At 42.9% G+C, this 21,173-nt stretch overlaps 1 long non-coding RNA gene across 1 annotated transcript in view; it reads left to right on the forward strand.

Moving 5' to 3' along the window:
• The window catches only part of LOC143322134 (uncharacterized), a 107,178-nt gene extending 89,954 nt beyond the window's left edge, over positions 1-17,224 (forward strand). Inside the window, exons 3-4 of the long non-coding RNA XR_013077275.1 lie at positions 6,234-6,289; positions 16,851-17,224. This is a non-coding gene — a long non-coding RNA (uncharacterized LOC143322134). The remainder of the gene's footprint in view (positions 1-6,233; positions 6,290-16,850) is intronic.
• The last annotated feature ends 3,949 nt before the right edge of the window (positions 17,225-21,173 follow it).

The raw sequence follows: 21,173 nt of genomic DNA on the forward strand, positions 1-21,173 counted from the left end.
AATGTCATTTCTAGGAGACATGGATTGATGTCAAATACAATAATTGAGGCCAAGAACAGTGGCCCAAAAGGAAACTCAGTCCAAGCTTGGCTGCAATGACAAAACTTATGTTTGCTACAGAGATAATGAATCACTTCTTAAGAAGTGAAACTCTCAATCTCCCCAGTGATCAACAACTTTATCAACAATCTAAAATATTTCAAGCAGGCTCTGCACGTAAAAGCCAGTAGCACCTGATTCCTGCTACAGGACAGCCTTTAATTGATTTGTAGCAGAAGAAACATCACTTTAAGTTCTGTTCAGGCCAGATTGACTTTATGTTGCACTATTGTGATCAGATGAGCTTCAGAATGCAAGGTTGCAGTAGTTCAGCAGAGGTAGGCTTTAACAAATCAAACCTTTTGACCTCTTTGCATGTCATTTAACAATCTTTTCCACACACACACATTCAAACATGTACCGTGTGTCTGTATTTCACATGCATGTGAGTGCTTTCCTGCATCCCTGTGTGTATGTGTTTGTGCATGTGTGTGCATGTGTTTGTGTGTCTGTGTGTGTATGGGTGTGTGTGTCAAACACTTGCACTTGCAGTTCCTGTTTAGGGACGTCCGCTGGTCCTGGCAAACAGTGTCTGGTCTTATCTCTTGTGTTTTATGTTCCTAGCGAGCCGGGGGCACAAGCAGCCCTTTGTGACCAAGAGGTGGCTGGTCTCGCTCCAGACCGACCCATGCAGCTGTTCACCACTGCTGGACATATCCAAGTGTGTGCGTGCCTGTGTGTGTGGGGTACATGTGTATATGTGTGCCTATATGCATGTGCATACTTGTGTGTATGTGATGGTATGTGTGTATGTTTTATGTATGCAGGTTTGCATGAATGTGTGCATTTATGCATGTATGTGCATGTGTACTCTGTCGTGCACATGCAATACTATCAGAAGACCCTGGAGATTTTAACCTCTCAAAGTCTTCTCAAATCACATTCTCCATCCTTTCCTTTGAGTAACTGTGAGTTGTCAGACTGCAGGTTGAGGATAGGCAGACCTCAACACATGAAAGAGTTGAGTATGAGTCAGAAGGCCTACAAACCCAAACTCCAGCTAAATATGTCATCAACCCATGGGTTTTCTGTGCCTTCTCTCTGTCCCCCTCACCTGAACCCTGGTGACACCACTGATCTCCACAGTGGAAGTTCACTGCTTGGTAACACAAAGTGTTTTTTGCATGTGACCCATTAAGAGCTCCTAAAAGGAGCCATCGGCGAAGCCAGCACAAAGCCACGTGCTGTGTTGGCAGTTGAGTGTGGAGAGGGCAAGAATGTGGCCCCCAGACTCAGCTTCTGGTTATTCAGTATGTTAGACAGAGAGAGAGAGAGAGAGAGGAATATGAGGCATGCTTTTGAGCATTAATGATATTTTCAGACGGAAAGATAATCTCTGATCAATTCCTCAAACTTAATTTTCTAAATAGAGGCAGTTGTCACACTGGTCAAAGCAAAATCAGCTATATCATCTGGTGGACATCGTTCTGGGTGCCCAACAACAGGAATTAATTAAATGTAAACATTTCACATCACAACCCTCTGTCCTACTGTTTGTCTTATGCAACATGCGTATGTCCACTGATTTTAAGCACAACCAAGCTCACAATGCTGTCTTTAACAGTATTTTTGTTTAATTTGCCCAAAAATGTCATGGTCAAAAAAGTATGATTTTATCTGCAGCTCAGCAGCAATGTCTGCTGTTCACAGGCTGCATAGTGAAAGCAGCACATTAGCCGCACAGTAGCAGTTTCAGTGGACACAGTACTGAGTGTAGGTCAGCTGTGTTTTAGCTCAGAGCACAGAGACTTGATACATTTGATAAATCCAAATTAATTGGGATATTGTGGCCAAAATGCAGAGCAGCGATGCCTAAAGCAACAATAAGTAATAATTACATATTATGAAGACAAAACATCATATCATATCCAGTCAGTTAGGAGTCAGTGTATTAAAAAACAGCACTGAGTTTATTAAAACTGTAACCTGAATGTTTGATTTTTCCACAAAATTCTCTCTGATTGCTTTTTTTTTAACTGTGAGCATGACATCATTTTGTTATTGTTGTATTTGAATGATCAAAGTCAGTCTGACCCAGCTTCAACACCCATGCAACAATTACCATCTGAGATCATAAGACCATCACAAAAATGACTTAAAACACTGTTTTACTCATTAAACATGAGTTGCTGAGCTTTCAAGTTTCATCAGGAGTCATTAATAACACCATCAAGCACGTCATGTTTAGGAAAGTAATTCAAAAGCAAACACACAAAGGGCAACCATTTACTGCATAATGCCATGAGAAACTGGGTACAAGTAGCTGATAATTAGCCTGATCAATTGTAAACCATCCATCAAAGTAATAATTAATCCTAGTCAATGAACGTCAGACAACCTCATCATACTTTAGCAGTTACTTTCTGTTTCTGTGGTGGTGACAAAACATTAAAAGATACACATACATATTTGAATTAAACACAAACTCTGCACTCTGTGGGGAAACATTATGCCAAACTTCCTTAAGCGTCCACAAAAACAAATTACTAGCTGCTTGTGCTTATCACGTACTGTTAATTGTTAGCTAGTAGGTTAGTTGTTAATGTGTGCTTAGTGAGAGAAATCTTGTGTTGATGTGCAGCGTGATGATGGAGACACTGGGATTGACTGGGAGTTTGATAATTTGCTGTGTTGAATGTAGTTTCAAGAGAGGAAGTCTGTAAGAATGAACAGTTCAAGATGGGGCATGCCAAACTGGCTGTGTAGTAGAAGGGGCATTATGGCTACTCCCCAGGGCATCCACAGCACTGGCCGTTTGGCCGTGGTGTAATTCCTGCTCTGATATAGTATGAGTGAAATGCAAGCCATTACCTAACCAACCTAACCAACCTAGTCTGCTGGATTGTCTCATATAGAAGCGAATGTGTTCTTTCAGACACGCATAGCACAAACAAAAAACACCTCCTGTGTAGACACACCACAAGACTCAGACTCAGGCTCTGGGTGTGGGTGTGGGTGTGGGTGTGGGTGTGGGTGTGGGTGTGGAGGACACAGAAGGTGGGTGGGCATACAGTTGTGTTTGACTTTGACATTGGAGGGCTGCGTTCACCTCCCATGCTTCTTGTCAGTGTTGACAATGTCAGCAGATGCACAAGATCTGAGAGTTTAAGATGATACTTGCCCCCATCTTGGTTATCTCCCCCAGTTTCAGGGAGAGACTGGACCATAGCAATGAGACAAATTTGTTGTACATGCTGAAAGAAGCTATTTGAGATTCTTTGACTAGTGCAAACATGCTGCTCCCACTGCAGCCGCCACCATCCATCTTATTCCCTCGCATTTGAAATGCATCATCTGAGTCGACCTTTTCCCCTCTTTGGCCATGGCTCTTTCCAGTGGCCCATCCTGGGGGTCACAGAGGTCAGCAGGTGGAGCTGTCAGGACAGGTTTCATGTCTTAAGTGGGCTCTGTGAGGGTTTGGGGCAGGATGCACGAGACTGCAGGACACTGTGTGGGGTCCCAGCAGACCTCATTTATTACTTTATTATCACTGTGAACTCCATGTTCTTTAACTCCATCACTTTTTCACCGTCCTGTCTCCTCCACCTGCAGATTACAAATCTGTCCCCAGAAACACAAGACATGCATTTACTAAATAACAAAAACAACTGAAGCAGTGTGGATTATGTCTGTGGGTTTTTGTTGACGCTCACATGAACAGTATCCATTCCAACCAGGTTGAAAAGGTTATTAAAAAATATATACATATATTAAAATATATATATATATTAAAAAAAAAAAACATTGGCAGGGTTCCTTTCATTCAGCACTTACTAGATTAATATCACCATTATCCTTGTATTTATACATTTTCAAAATTTACTTCAAGGTTCACTGGTTTTGGGTGGGGTTGTGTCAAAAATATGACAGATATAAAAAAAAAAAAAAAAAAAAAAAAAAAAAATTTCAGCTCCACAGAGCTTGATGCTGTAGCCTTCAGTTTCTCAGTTTGTGAAGTGTGAAGTAAGAAAAGGAGAAAAACCATGTCCCTTTTTCTCTTTGAGAACAAATGATCGTAACCTTCAAAAACAAGGCAGGAATCCATGGCTTTGTCCTATGAAGTGCCTGTAGCTCCCCCCCCCTCCATCTCCTTTCTCTCTGCTGTCTTTTTTTTTTTTTTTTTTTTTGTTATCTATTATTTCTTCTCTATCTTTGATGATCTGGGACATCTCTGTCAGCATTGTGTGATTGTGTGTGTCCTGATCTCTGTGAAAGAACATCTGCCTGCTCATGCTAATGAGGGACAAACAGAGAGGCTGGATTCTTCACAGGCCTCAAATAAAACGCTTCACAAAGCAGAACGGGGAGGACACTGAAGTCTGCCAATCAGCGTTTTTTTTTTTTTTTTCCAGTTAACCTGGGGCGGAAAAGATAGATGAACCTCCTTGAACAAACGCTGGGGAGACCAAAGAGTTGACTGAAAGTCACTTGCAGTCTTTACTTGGGTTGCGACGGGATGGGCTGTTTACTCAGGCTTTGGGCTGACTCACAAATCAAAGTGTGTGTCAGAATGGAGAGATTAGGGAGCCAGAAAGGGTTTGGGATTCTACCTGCACCCTTGTCTCTTTGTTGTCACCCACCTGGATGAGCTGTTAACGTTGCATAACACATGTACACACACACACACACACACACACACACACACACAACAGAGAAACTTTCTAATACCCTGATAAAAAGCAGCTGTTTATCTTCTGCTTCAGAGCTGAGGATGCCCAGCAAAGGCTGTTTGAAGCACTAATGATTGTAGCATTGTTCATAGTGGGAGATTCCCCTTCCACTGAAGCATTCTGCTGCTCTCAGTGTGGCCCGTCCCAGCAGCTGCTGTCATTTCAGGACACGACGCAGACCTTAAAGCTGGTAGTACACTGTCAGCATACTCATGCACAGAGCTAAAGGGACAGAGAGAGAGAGATAGAGAGAGAGAGAGAGAGAGAGAGAGAAATAAGCAAAAATGATGACAGTTTCAAAGAGAAAGGGGAAGTTACAGCTCTTCTGAAAGAGCTGCGTGATTTGTCATTCGTCAACTGTAATAAATATTATCAGATGCCATCAGACTGGTTTGGATAGAGTTACAGCACTAAGCACATAGTCAAATCAGGTTCTGCTGAATTAAATTTCCTGCTGTAGTTGTCTTACATTTGTTTATCAGGAAGCGGGTAACTGATGTGCTCTGCCAGGGGCTCAGGTTTCAAAGACAAGGCTGGATAATGGAAGACATTTAAAAAGCCATCTCACACAATGCAGGATTTTAAGTCCTGGATGTCTTGCTCATCATTCATCTGATCCCATTTCCTGACTTCTGAAGATTGAGGGATCTAATTCAAACCACTCTGCTTTTCAGCTGCTTTGTATTCCCACTGTATTCACTCTGTTTGAAAAAGGGAAAATATGTGTTTTGACAACTTCACATTTCACTGGCTTTCATGGTACAGCTTCCCCACCTCCCGTGTTCATCACTCCTTCACTCCCCTCCGCCTCCTTGTCTTCCCTCTAGGTGAATTGAGCCTTGTCTTAAGGTTAAGTCAAGCTCTGCCGCAACTCAGGAGAGAGGGGTGGGGCATTACCTGTCAGAAGTGAGGCTAGCTCTCTGACCCACCATAGTGAACGGCCTTTAGGCTTCACTCACTCTTTATAGGAAGGAGACTTTTGAGGCATAATCCACTCTTCTCATCTAAGTCATTCATATGCACTTGATGCCTTATCACTCATCACTGATAAGGCTTGAAGTGTGTGTGAGTAGAAAAAAAGCGGTAGAGTAATGCAGTAACCCAACTTCTGTTCTCCTGTTACACAAAAGTAATGTCAATTTTTCAAAACTTTTTTTTTTTGTACAGCCCTGTGCTGGAAATGTCACATCCTCGAACAAATAGTCTAACAGTCCCCTGTTTGACAGGACACTGGAAAGTATGACACATCAAAGATGTCTTTTCACAGTTATCAGAATGTGTCAGAGCTTTTTATATCTGACTCTGTAATAGGAATTTCCAATTTGTTATCGTCATTGTATCAAACGTAGGACAATTTACTGATCTAAGAACTAAACCGCTGCCTGCCACCAGATCTTTGAAATGTCATCATCTCTTTCAGCCTCATCACTGTCTTCATACTTCTTTGTATGTTATGTCTTCTAGGAATGGGATCCTGTAAGTGTGACATGCTCAGGACTAGCCTCAGGAGGTGATCTCAGGTAAGATGAATTCCCTTTTTTTCACTGAGTTCACGTGTGCTGCTGATTCATTGTACATGTGCCTTATTTCTGTGTTTCAACTTGCTGCATCTCAAGCCAAACCAGCCTGACTGACCATGTTCTGAATGACTCACAGGCTGTGTATGAACTGACACAAGACATGTCAAATGGCCTTCGGCTGGATGTGTGTATCTTATGCATATCCTGAAACATTACACAGCGCTGTAACGCAGATGCAGATGATACATTACAGAGTAAAGAATCAGATGTTTTGGATGTGCCTCTAGAAGACAGGATAGATTATCTTAGTGAATGCCACTGCTATCCCCAGATGCCACCTCCTCTGTTAACAATAGATCATAGCACTGCTGGGCTTGTACTTTTGTTTTGATTGAAACCAGTCTTGCTGGCTTGTCTGTCTTGCACAGAGACCTGAAATGCTTTCTTCTGCCTGCTTGTCTCACTAAAATACTTGTCATGGTTGTTTGTGAGAAAAACATTACACCCCAAGTGGTCTAACTTAAGAAATGAAACTTAATGTAGCTGGGATTCATCTTTCTTCAGTTGTGCTGACGTTGACATTTGTTCCATAGTCCGGTTTGTCTCGTTCATGGCTGGTGTTGTGCTCCATTGATGTCCATCTATTCTCAGATGTGCTGCAGGTGTATAACTTTCTGATAATGGACAATACAAGTGGTTTTCAAAGGTCAGCAGAGAATCTATTATTGACCTTGTTACTGTCATTTTCAGTATCACAGTGATCTGATACCACTACTGTGCCTTTCTCTGCTATTGAAACCCCACAAGCATGGATTCCTGTAAATGTTAGCTTTAGGTGGTTTCTCTGCTTCTATCTGTTTGCCCACAATGACTGATTTGCTTTTCAAAGTGATAATCGAGCTTTATTTTGCTGTGAATGGTTGTTCTTAGATGGTGTCAATTGCGTATTTATCAGGGGTGAGGTTCATGTGAATGTATGTACTCATTATGTGATTATATGGTTTTGACTTTCTGACAGTAAGATGCACTCTGAATAAAATGAAGTGTACAGATGTGACATATAGTATTTTATATCTTTCAAATGTATTTTCACATTTAATAAAAATAAAATGAATAAATCAACAACAATAAGATGACTCCATCAAAATAACTTCCTTTACAATACAGTAAACATGACAAACTGCAGCCTAGGGGTTGTTTCTGGTTACATTTCACTACCTTAAATAAATAAGCATTAAACAAGTGACAAACCAGTGACACACCGTTTTCATCTCTCATGAAAGCAGCAGGTGGACAGTGCCTTCACAAGTCACAAGTACTGCTGTTCTCCTCTACACCAACTAAAGACACAGTCCAGAGTATAGTGTATAGTCAGAAAGTATAATTGGAGAAGCAAAGATAGCACCAAATTTAAGTCTGAAACACGCCAGCGTCACAATGCAACCACAGGGTTTGAGAAGGATAAAGCAAAGCACAACAACCACAAAGCAAAAAGGACAATTAGAGAATAAGAGAGACTGTTGGATGTTGGATGTGTAATAATATTGATCTGTTACTCAAACATAACTTGATCCCCGTATGTTCATATGTGTGTATAATCTTCAGGGGAAAAACAATCTTTTTATAACTCTTATATTCAGACCTATACTGTAAATGCTTTGACAGTTGGCACTGGCATGTTGGCACAGGCCTTTCATTTGGTACAATGTTATCAATACCTTGATGGCACTATAGTTGTGAAATGGTTTGCACAGATGTTGAATTGGTTCGTGGTATTCCCCGTTGAGTTACACTAGAAACTTGTCACAGATGTTGGCGCATGCAGGGTTGGCTGTGTTTCATCAGACACAAAAGGGCAGTTTGCTAAGTGGTCATTAAAAGACCAGCTCACCTTTCATAAACTTGCACCTTAATTGGAAAAGTCTTGAATGTCCTCACTCCTTTCACACTGTACTTCACCATACACTTCCTAAACGCTAATTGGCCACAGTCTGCAAGAGGGGAAAAAAAGCATACAGTGTAGTCCAGTGTGATAGAGCATTCCTGGGTCAAGTGGCTGCTCTCAGGGTGACTCGACACTTTTGACATGTGGTTGGCTGTTCAGCAGCAGCAAAACACTTGTGTTCACAACGTTTGCCTGTTAGGATTAGCACTGTGCAGCTGCTCTGCTCCTCACAGCTGACCAAATCTGGGACTATTAGGACAGAGGTGGAGCTCAGTGGACCTTTGCACCATCAGTCACTCTCACAACCATATTCATTCACAAATACTGTGCTGGCTTATTGTCATCGGTGAGTGATTTTCGCGGATTAAGTATAAGAATGAGTGGATTCTACGCACAGATTACTTCACTCTTTCTAAACACAATGACTGAACATGCACACCAGTCGGTGCACCGTTAACAAGTGCCAGTTGGTGTACAACATCATGACAGAATTTCATGATCCATCATTGCTGAATTGCATCAGTTATTTAAAATAACCCATATATTCAAAGACATTGAATATCTTATAGTCAAAATATTCAATATATGGGATTAAACCTTGTGGTTCTTGCTTATTTATTGGTGGCAGTTTTGACTCTGTTACTGTAGGTATGATCAATGAGATCCTGTGTTCTAGGTTAGGCCCTTGTTTTTCTTCATGTTCGTGTTCTACAGCCAAACAGAGGAAACATCTGCTTTACTGCTATTCTAACTGCTCCAGATCTACACACACACACACACACACACACACACACACACAGGCAGGCCTACAGTAGTGGTTGGGCCTGCCAGAGGAAGAGTTTTACTACACAAAGCACACATGCATTGATACTGGTGCACACACACAGACACACACACCCACACACAGATGCTGCTGTCTTCCTCTCATCCTCATCCTGTCACAACCACTGTGCAGTTTGTCCTCCACCCCTCAGCCTCTGCCATCAGGACCTGCTCTGACAGCTGCTCTGGCATCCAAATCCACCAGTACCATTCTGTCGTCCTTATATTGGTCTGTCTGATCTCTTTCTGCCTCTCTGTCGTCTCCTCTGTATTTCACATTCTCGGTTGTGCCATACACAAGCATAGCATTCACCCAACAAGTAAAAATGTACTAATACGATATTTTGGAGTGCTAAAACTGAATTTTGATTGAGATAGATATAGTCACTAACTGATAGATCTGTTGCAACTGTTTTGTTCAGGGAGAGATGAAACAAAGAATATAGGTTTCTCATTTATGAAATAGATTTTTAAGCTTGTGAATGGCCTCACCATACAATAATAATAATCATAATCATTAATAATGATAACAGTGAAGGAAACACTACTAGGGAGCAGTTAGTGGAGACTCGGAACAGCATTTGGTCTGTCCATTTTAACAGCAACATTAAGTTATTTTATAGCTGTCAATATTGAGGCATTATTTATTAATTTTTGTCACTGTACTTTTCTTGCAGTGTTTTATTTTGTATGTATCCCTTAAAAGTCAAACCAGGCATGAGGACTGTAAATTAGCTACAGCTAGAAGTGCTATATACATTGCAACGGTTGTATTTTATTAAAATGTTACAATGCCACTGTATTATCCCTTTCAAATAAATGAATAAAACTAAACAAAACTAAACGAAATATGTGGGCAGAAGTTCCATCCAAAATGACCCATATGAGCAAACTACATCATTTCTCACATCTGCTACCACAGGATTTGGTAGACTACTGGTAACTGCCAGGTTAATGTTACAGAAAGATTGTTAAGGTCAGGAATAAAAAGAAAGCAACATCGATTGTTAATAAGAGAGGGTGTGTGAAAAGTGCGGTGCCAAAGTCACATGTATTCATCCATTAACAACATCATGCTACTTCCGACTTTGCCTCTGAAAGACAAGTTTTATCATTCACGCAGCCACTAGAGGTCCTTGTCAGGTAGTCATAGGTTGGCAGCAATCAACAAATGACAAGTTTTGCATTTTTTCGTGTGAGGACAGTTTTGAGAAATTGTGTCTAGACAGATCGACACCACTTCCGAAGATTAAAATGTCCTGAGAGGGGGAGGCGGCAACAACGACTGTTTGTTAGTGCTACAGTGGATCAGACTGAGACTCTGTAATGCCTCACCATCACTGAGGCACAGAAATAGCCCTTGTGTGGGCCCTTTCAAAAATTTACAATAATAACCCTCGTCACCCAAAAGGGAAAAGGCAAGGTTTGTCCTTCCCAGAGATTATGGTGGGAAGAATCGATGACTTCCTTCATCTTTCTCCCTCAGGGGACAGGGGGACAACGTCTCACTGGTATTAATAGTAGTCCTCTGATAAGCCGGCTAGTATGCTGCGTTGTGGTGTCACAGCCTTTTCGTCTCGTTGTGAGAACGTCTTGTTATAGTATCAAAGAGCTCTTGTAGAATATACATTCCCTTGCCTTCATGTTTTTGCGCCCTGTGCTTCACTGTACATCACAACCTTTTTACAGTACAATGGGGGACACTTGAGCGTCCCATCAGTGGACACTTGACACTGCATCTTTGACAGTTTCTCTGTTGGGGCTATGATGCTGCTTGCTGCCCTAGAGCAGTGTTACTGTTGGAGCCTTGTGTTGGAAAATACTGGGAGCAAAGGCGATGTGCTCTCTCATTGACACAGCCATTATCCTGAAAAAAGGTTGTGTGTTTGCCTCAGGGCCAGATGAGCCATTCACCCCAACACACTGGTCACTAAATACAGGCACTCAGCTTTTTGATTAGCTCATTGTTTCCAAAAGCACAGGAAACATCATGTAACACTTTGCTATATTGTTACAGAAAAAGGCGAGTGGAGCAGGGTGAAAGTTGTTAAAAAAAAAACTTTTTTAAAGACTGATACAAAGGCATGAGTGCAATAAGAAACAATAGTGTGGTTAAATTAAGAAGTGATTTGTGCCCACTGAATTGATTCTTTTTTTTTTTTTCTTGACTTCTCAAAGAGTTGTTTTTTCATTCTCAGCTGGTTTGATAGCCTCAATGCCCCAAATAGGTTCTCCAAAAGGAGAGCATGGGAAAAATAGCTGTCGTGGTGGAAACTGCTGGGAAAAAGCTGAGTTCTCATTGGTAGCAGTGCAGAGCATTGTGGGATGTGAGTGAGCCGAGAAAGACTGCTTTGCTCCCTCTGAGGCGGAGGAAACATGGAAACATGGACACAAAAAGCACCGATTAGACCAGACCAAGCAGAACTAACTCTGCCGTTTCTGCTCTGTTGGCTTCACTTCACTGGGAAGATGGGAGGATGTGAAGTGGATGGTCAGTGATAGGGGCAGTGAGTGTGGTGAGGTGGGCAGGGTGGTCACTCTTGTTTCACAATCATTTGCTCCAGCCAATTTAAAATCCCCTGACGTCGGCACGAGCAGTGGCGGCCTGCATACCGACATACCAGGCTGATGGCTGCCGGCCCATTAGCGAAGCCCAAGTAGTGGAGCCCACCCAGGACTGCCGACCCTCTCCTACCCACCTTCTGCCTTCCTGCCCAGCCCTGGCTCTGGATCAGAGGCAGGTCGCACGTCGGGGGACAAGACTAATGATGGCCATAGCCATGCCATCCCTTTCATGCCCCAACCCAAGAGTGCAATTTTGGCTAATGCTATTTCCTGCAGATAAGATGCAAAGCAGCTCCTTTTACTTCTTTTTCCTCATCAGAGGTTTGGGAGGTGAGGGGAGGGAGAGCGATGGCAAAATATGTGATGAAGTCTGTGCTCTGTTTCATCATCAGCTAGTCGGGTGCTGCTCAGCTCCTCCATAGCTACCATGCCTGTTGTCACTTTACATTAATTTGAAATATCAGAGAAGTCACTAATGAAGTGGAATCAGTGGAATGAATTAAAGACTGGCCACTTTATGTGCACAGAAGCAGATCTAGTTATCCATATCAAACCGCTTTGCCCTCCATCAGTCCCTAAGTGGCTTAATCAAGGCTTTGGTACGTGATTATTTTACTCACCCAAGAACTTCTAAATTATTTCCAGCTTCAAAGGAGATTATAAGAGATATTCATGCTATGCAGAAATGGTCTCGTATTGTTGCTCTGTGGTTGAACATTGTCTGTCTACGAGACGCCGGATTACAACCTCTGCAGTCAAAAAACAGTATCCAAATGTATCCAAAGTTACTGGTTTTCTGTTGGAAAAAGACACCAGGTTGTGCAGTTGACAGTAATCAAGATCGTCCTCTGAGGAGCACATCTCAAGAAATGTTTTTCATTCATAAAGAAAGAAAAGGTCAATAATAAGTTACTTAGAAGCTGTATGATGCCCCAGAAAAATGCAGCCAATCAAAGCTGATCAAATCCATACACAGTGCAAAATCCACATTTTGTCATTTTACCTCAGAAACGTTGACAGAAGAGATATTATAGCTGTCATTTTATAAGTTGCATCTTTAATATGTTCCACGACCCACTGTGTTGTATCTACCTCCAGGCAAAAATGCACTAAATGTGCCTCCTCCTTCAAGAATCTGCCTCACACAGACATGTCAGCTGAGTACAGTGAGCTTGATTGTGGATCCTCTTGGCATTTGGTATCATCTCTCTGCCTGTCTCCATCTTGCTCTCTCTGATTGAGGACAACAGTGTCGTCATTTGGGATGCCTGATGGCATGCAGGAACTGAGCGCACACATTCATCCACGTGGCCCTCTGATCCCAATCATTCATAAATTCAGCCAGAGAGATTTGTATCCGCCATCCGCCCTGCTGTGTCTGTTATCTCTGCCCCCCACCTCCCTTTGGCTATTACGGAGGAATTAGATGTCACAGCACATACGCACACAAACACACTCACATGTCTGATGGTGATGACGGCCGTCTGTCTCCCCTCCTCATCAGCCTCTGGCATCTCTGACAGATCTCTTTCTTTTTTTTCTTGTACCTTTTATGTCCATCATTTGCTTTGCTTCTGCTCCCACTGTGTTTACAGTATGTTAAATATTCTCTCAATTGGTGATTTCTTTCTAGCTTCTGTTTTTCTTATTCAGTTCCCCCTCTTTTCCCTATCACCACTTTCTCACCATATGCCCCTGTCCCTGGGACAGAAAAAAAGGCATTGAAATTTCCCCTCAGTCATTTAGCTGAGCAGCGCAGGCAGGCAGGCAGGCAGTGTAGAGGCTGTAACTTACCAGAATGTAAATAGAGCAGTGTTTTTCAGATTACTTCACTGCTTATTTTTAGTAGCTGAACAAGAGCAGGCAAGGGTGTGCCTTTTCAAGCCCCGACTGTAAGTCTTATCAGTTGAATGCACAGAAATAAAGGAGAGAAATTATAAATCAAACAAAACAATAATGGCACAATACAGGAAGTGATGTGTTGATTTATGGCTTAGCTTTTAACTGTAACTGGCAGACAATACTGGGGCAGCTTTTTTAAACATAGGGAAAGAATGTTGTCTCGCTGTCTCTGTTTTTCTCTTTCTCTCTGATGCATTGCACACACAGTCAAGGTGTAATAAATTTTCATTTTCGCTTACGTTAGTACGTAGTGTATTATATTGGATCATTTGATGCTGTATTCGTGCAGTGAGAAGTAGACGCCAGGCTTCAGTCACCTGGATTACCCTAATTGATTGTTTACATAGTAATAGGTTTTATATCATATGCCCCTGCCGACAAATGCACTTCCCTAGCAAGGTCAAAGCACAGGCTGAGCCACAGATCAGTTCCGTAATAGCCAAAGGCTCTTCAGCAGCGTTCCTCAGGCATAGCTGCCAGCCATTCCTCGATTACTGGTCGGCATCCAGCTCATACCTTCCTTTTACTTCCAGGGATCAGACCAGTAACACCAGTCTCTCTTAGCAGACACGGTGCCTGTAGCAGTGGGGAAGCTAAGTGGTGGACAGTGGCTATGTCTCACTGCCTCTGTGCCTGGCAGTGTTCCTCCCAGCCGCCCCTCTGCTCACACCAGGAAATGTCTTTTTCCAACTCATTCTCCAGTGCACTTAATTCCTCCCTGCTCTGCAGCGACAAAGCCAAAAGCAAAAAAAGATCCATTGCAATTGCTAGCACTCCTCAAGCATTCACTGTCTTCCTCCGCCACTTTCACACTTTGATTTTCCTTCTGCAGAAATTGCGCGCTTTGCAAAAACTTGTCATACACAACTTTGAAAATGCGACATAAAAATCAGCAAGGTGATGCTCGAGGCTACTGCTACGTTTTTCATGCAACTTTTTCCACACAAGTGGATATAAGTGGTTGTGTCTGTGTGTGCGTGTGTGCGTGCACTTATATATATGCTGTGAAGAGAGAGGTGCTAAACCCTCCATGTTCAGCACAGTCACTGAACATGATGACTCAGTTGAATTTCCACTGAGGCAAGCTGTCACTCTCTGATGAACAGTGAACTCGCAGAAGCACTGAGTCACACACCACAAACAGACATTCAAGTACACACACACACACACACACACACACACACACACACACACACACACACACACACACACCGTCTAATGTCCCCAACTAGCTTACAGGCCAGATAGAATTATATGCTGAATATTTTCAGTGGAGCCATCAATAAATACAACAGAACACAACTTTCTGTCTCTCTGTGATGATCTTGGTACGCAGCCATATAAGCATACACACAGACACACACACTTGTACTTGGCCTTGTCCCTGTCCAAACAGCCCGTCTATAGTGAGAGGCACCAATGGAGTGGATCAGCTCCAGCTAAGACACCCTTTAACACTTCCTCCCTCCCTTTCTCCAAACCCTCCCTCCTGTGTGACCGCAGGGCCTTCCTTCCTTCCTTCCTTCCTCCTAACACAGAGGCCTGGGGGAGTCACAAGGGAGTCAGGATGGCCGGATGTGCCCCAATCAGACACACAGACAGACAGACTGACAAGGAACAGACATGCAGACTGGAGGATGCTGCTGCTACTGTAGACTTGGGACTCAGTTTTCTTCCCATCCGGAGCTACAAGGACAATGACATCATTCCTGTTTTGATAGGACATAAGGAAGGTGGAGGGAGACAGAGCAGCAGGGTGTGTGGGCGAGAACATAAGTGAGTATTAGGAAACAAAACATAAGTGTTGATCAGAAAGGAGGCAGAACTATGACAATGCCAGTGGAAGTGTATTTGACCCCAGGTCTCGAGGAGGCTTTGATATGCCATGCGTAAATTTTTATTTTCTGAAACATAGATGATTCTTGTTCAATCTCCCTGCTCCTCCTGAATCTAATAAAGCAATGAAATCAATAAAGTGAATTAAGGCTAGAGCCAGATTTGCCTCACGAGCATTCTTTTATACGTCACTCTCAAATATGGAGCACAGAGTTTGCAGGCACCTCACACAGGAAGAGCCCTGGCTATACAAAGCAACCTCACGTCTTACTGTACAGCTCTGTACCTGCAAGCTGTCTCTGCAGCAATGCTCATAGAAGCTTTGCAGTTTCAGAGCACCTCTTCTCAATGCAGTTTATCTCCTCTGCAAGACAGCCATTTCCTCCACCAGTCTCTGGGGGAAGAGGAGAAGAGATATCATAGCAAGTGGCTGAAAGAGCAGAAGAAAGTGAAGAAGGACAAAATGAAAGAAAGTGGGGGGGGGGGGGGGGGGGTGACAACAATAGCAAAGTCTCTTCTCTCCCCTCCTCTGGTCTTTTTTTGTTTTGTTTTGTTTTGTTTTTTTTGTTTTTTTTTGTTTTTTTTTTTTTCTCAGAGGAGGATACAGTGAGTGCCAGCTGTGCTCTGCTGCTGCTGCACAGTGCACACTACTTCAGAGAAGTCAACCTCGCTGCACTCCATCCACCCCATTGAACTGCCAGCTCTGGTAATCAATTCTGAGCCTTGTGCTGTCACTGCTGGCCTCTGGACACAGCAGCTGGCTGCAGGAAGACAAGCGACTCTCTTCCACAGAGTCTGTCCACCGATCAGCTGCACCCAGCTGTCTAGCAGCAGCCCCACTATTCAGAGCACTGCTGCTGCCGCTGGTGAGGGAGGCCTCTTTCACTGCTGTCACCGGCGCTGCTGACTGGAGTCCCCTTCACCATACTTTGTTTTTCACTTCTTCCTTCCTAAATTTTCAACCGTACAGACACATCCGCCCTTGAGCTGCACAGCAGGCCTCATATGTCTGTCTGGGCTGGCTTTCTGTCTTTCTTTCTTTTCTTCTCAAGTCAAATTGTCCATCTGTCTCTGCCTTTATCAACTTTTACTCCACTATTTCCATCTTGCTTTCTCTCTCCCACCCATTCTCCTCCTGTCTTCCATGCTGGGTCTTTAGATGAACTTTCCTTCTTTTTTGCCATTGTAGCCTTTCTTTCAGTTGCCTCTGTCCATGTCCCTTCTGTTTCTCTGTTTTGTGGTACCCATTCCTCTTTTCTGTCTTTGTTGGCTGCCATGTCTCAGTTTCTCCACTCCTTTCTCTGCAGTTCTGTCCCCTTTTTTTTGCCACTTGCTCTTATTTCCGCACAATTTCCATATCATTCTTTGTCACTCTGCCGCAATCTTAACTATGCCTCCTTTTTCCAAATGTCACAATACTGTATCTTTTTCCCCTTTTTTCTTTGGAGTAACTTCTTTTTCTGTCCCCCTTTCTGCTGTATTTTTTTACAGGTGTCTGTAAGGCGGGGATTTACATTTTCTCAGGACAGGCAGCCCGTGGAGAGAGGCCTGCTGGCAGATCAAAGGCTCCGGCTGTAAAACGATCTGAAAGAGTCCGGCATTAGCATCCATCAGGGTACCTTGAAAGCTCCCTGGTCAGCCGAGAGGGAAGCTGAGGGCCCCCCAAAGTGAAAGCCCAGTCTGGAGAGGGGTGATGAGGGGGTGGAGGGAGGGTGGAATGGGGGTGGATAGAGAGAGAGAGGGAGAGAGAGAGGTGGAGGGATGAATAACAGGCTACTCGGGTAAAGACATGAAGGAAATATTTCTACAAGGGAGGAAAATTCCCATAACAAGCTGCAAATGTTTTTATTTCTCTTTTGGGTTTTAACCCCCCCCCCCCCCCCCCCCATCTCTTTCCCTCTCTTTCTTCCTCTATCTTTTTAATTTCTTCTTACAGCATTGAGGCTGTAAGGGGAGAACATCTCCATCTGTGCACCGTCTCCATTCAGTTCACCAAGCCCAGACTTTTACTACTCCACCCTGCAGTCTGTCCTGTCTGGTCAGGGATGGGAAGTGGTGTGAAGGAGGCAGGGAAGGAAAGAGTGTGGGAGGAAAAGAAACCTGGATTGACTTCATATATTGTATCTCTTTACATCAGAACTGAAAGTGGGAGAGAAGTAGGGATGGCAGGAGTATGGGGGCTGCATGTGTGTGTTCCTTCTTTTATGCAATAAGTATGATTCACAGTCTTGAAATGGATAGCTACCTAACATGTGTGATAGGGATCAAGATTAGACCTGCATTCCTGGTGTGTTCTGGTGCCTCCACACTTGTGTCTTTTTCAATAACAAAAGTACGCCTGCATCCCTCAGGCTGAGCTTGTGATAAAATTCCCTCAAGAAACAAGATTTATAGACACTGAGACCTGTGAACAATGAGCTGCTTTTTCCTGGACAGACTTTCAACGTGTTACGCAGTGATATTTTCAAATGTCTGCAGTTTTCAAATTCCCAAATCTCCAGGAGAATCAGAACTACAGCTGACTGTGAACCTTTTAGTAGTGACTTCCTTTGAGCACAGTCACCATACCACAAAGTCAGGTTGGGAAGGTTTTGTCCATGAATGATTGTTCTTTGAGTGAGACCAAATTTCAGGGAGGTTTTGGTTCAGCCTGTGTTTCCCACAGCTGTACAGACTGCCACCATCATTCACTGGTCCTGGTCCAGTTTGAGTTATGGATGAACAGGTCTCCTGGAGGACGGTGTCAGAGGATTTTCATGAAAGTTTCTTTAGTAGCAGTGAAATACACAAGGTTTGCAGATGTCTCTCGAGGGTCAGAGACATCCATTATGTCTGAGTGTTTTAAAGCATTTCAGTTCTTTCTGAATATTGCAGCCAAATATCCCGAAGAATTACATCCGTATTGATTCAGTAGCATGTGACTGACGTCCAATGCAAAAACCCAGTGCCACCCTTTATGTATGAGGTGGAAAGTAACACAATGTCTGTACAGCCTGAGTACTGAAAGTAGCATGTTAGCAGCTGCAGCTTCCGTCACTCTCTACATATGATGCATTCAGGCACCGCATTTGTTGGTTTCCTTCTGGTTAAAAATGGTTGAGGGATTGGTTGCATTGTCATTGGAGACATGTACAAGCTTTAAGTGCCTTCCTTAGTGTTACTTGTGCAAATTCCTCCACTGTGTTGAAATTGAAGTGAAATTACAGTTAATGCGTCCACAATCTCTCTTTCATGTTTAAAGTGAGTAGAAATTGAAAATACAAGATATTCTTATAAATGGAAATTACATTCACAGATCACTGGATCCACAGGATATTGCTCTGCAGATGAAGTGATTTGATGAATAAGCACAAGTAAGGATTTTAGCGTCAGGGAATAATGTTGATGATCTCATCCACAGTTACACAGCCCTTCTACAACATATGTGTACATATATACAGTCACATGCTCACGAACAATGTCTTATAGTATAATACATGCTTACACACAAAAATCCATACTCCTTATGGTCAGAAACTACTCCACATGGATCACCTAATCACACACACACACACACACACACACACACACACACACACACACACACACTCACACACACACGCACTGGTTGTTTCTCCCTCCATGTGCAGCTTGCTGACATGTGTGGAGCCTCCTGCATGCGGGGCCAGGGCTGCATGCCACTGTCTCAGCTCGGTAATGGATGTCCCGTTTGTTGAACGCACACACACACGTACAGGCAAACACACACACACACAGACACAGACAGTGGCGGGGCTCAATTCAGCCATCCTGTCCACCCAAGGATGAGTTCCTCCTCTGTTTAGGGAAGAGGATGTGATCTCACTCGTTAAAAATCCAACCTATGTCGCTTGCCACTCATGACTTAATCCAGGCTTCTCCTTTGTGCAGAGTTCCCCTTCCCCTCCTCTCCTCTTACTTTCTCTTGCTCTCTCTGTGGATTCCTGTCTCCCTCCTCTTCTTACTCATCTATCTATAAATCTATAGATCTATAGATATAGATAGATCTATAGATATATGCATGCTTTTTATTTATATATGCTTGTGCAATTCATTTAGCAGGGATTTTACACCTTGTAACGGCCCAATTTAAAATCATTTAAAATTAAAATTTTCACATAGCTACCATTTTAAAATGAGTCCAATCAGTTTGCAGCAAATGAAGAAATTTGAACCAAAAAAAAGTTTTGTTTTTTTTCCTGAATTTTATCAGTTCTTCTTAAAAATTGTATAAATTACATGGTGATGTATCAGTGTTGAGCTGAGTCCTCAGCATGTACCCCAACCCAGCAGGGAGCGCAGCTGAGACTGTGTGTCTGTTTTCTGTCTGTTCGTCAAATTTAGAAGTTTTTTCCATGAAAAAATCCTTTCATTCCTTAAAATGCCTTCGATGAAAGCGCTGAAGGAAAGCTTCTCTCGCATGCCACATGCATTTCATTTACCTAAACTTATCTTGCTAACGCTTTACAAGCAGCTTATCAGGACAACCTTTATCATGACATCATGTCTGTCCAAGTTATCGTAATGAACATAGCCATCATCTAATTCAGCAGCGTAGATATCAGACACAATGTTTTTAGTAAGGACAGCTGTAACCTTCTTTGTCAACACCCGCAAGCTATAGAAAGTGCCCTGTCAGCATTTGACATGAATCATATGAATCATCATGTAACTTAGCAGGCTGATGTTGGCTAGCATGATCTAGCACACTGCAGATTTGTTGGACACACAACAAATAAAACACAAGAAAAATAAACTTAGCACTTTACCAACATGTTGGCTCGTACTTGCTGTGTCCCCGGGATAAATGGACTGAACTTCGACAACTTCAGTTTCAGTTTTGTGACAAAACCCATCTGTTTTTGTGTAAAATTTTCAAAACACTGTTCTGTTAAATGCCTGCTGCAAAGCCAAGTTTTCTCTGTCTCTGATTTTCAGATCCTTTGGTAATACATGAAGACTCACCATTTCTCCTTTTACAACTTTGCAACCGAAAATAGAACATGTCTCTGCTATCACTTTGAAAATAGTGAAACTTATTTTGCAAGTACCGTAGCTATACCTGGCTTCTGCTCTGATACCCCTCAGAAAGCCCCACCCACAAGTTCTTAAGGTATATGGGGTATGAAATTGACTCTGTGCTTCTGAGACTGTCACTGGTACAATGCAGCTTCAAAGTGGAAATGCTCAGCTGTGGCGATGAGTGTTTATTTCACTCCTGATATGTCTTGTAGATTTTGAAAATACCATATGGACATTTTATAAAGGTTAAAAACTTGATTGTCATTGGAGGCGGTTTAAGTATTCTGCGGCCACAATGGCTGCACATGGCTCACTATTAACGATCGATTTGGCAGGCCAAGCTGATCACTTCCTCTTCCGCCTCCTTCAAAAACAACCTGACAGCCAAGGTATTTATAAACTCAAGAAGAACAAGGATGCATGTAGAATGAAACAACATATGTGCTGGACAATGGCCACATGCAGCCACTTTGATGTCTTCCCCTGCTTTCATTGACTCTAGGAGCGTCCTTCCTTTGTGCTTGCTGGGTTTTCACTTTGTCTACAACACCCACGACAGTGTTAGAGAGCAGTGGTGTCTCAGCAAGTACAAACAAATGACTTGTGTGGACAGTGCACACACAGCAACAGAGGAGATGGAACATAATTTGGCGCAGGGAACATGCTTAGCTCCTAATTTTGTGTACATGTTTCTGTGTCTATCTGCAGTTGGCATTTGTATATCATATATGTTGAAACAGACTGTGCATCTGTTATTGTTTTTAAGCCACTCTA

The sequence above is a fragment of the Chaetodon auriga genome, chromosome 6, assembly GCF_051107435.1.
Source record: "Chaetodon auriga isolate fChaAug3 chromosome 6, fChaAug3.hap1, whole genome shotgun sequence".
In the NCBI taxonomy this organism is placed as follows: domain Eukaryota; kingdom Metazoa; phylum Chordata; class Actinopteri; order Chaetodontiformes; family Chaetodontidae; genus Chaetodon; species Chaetodon auriga.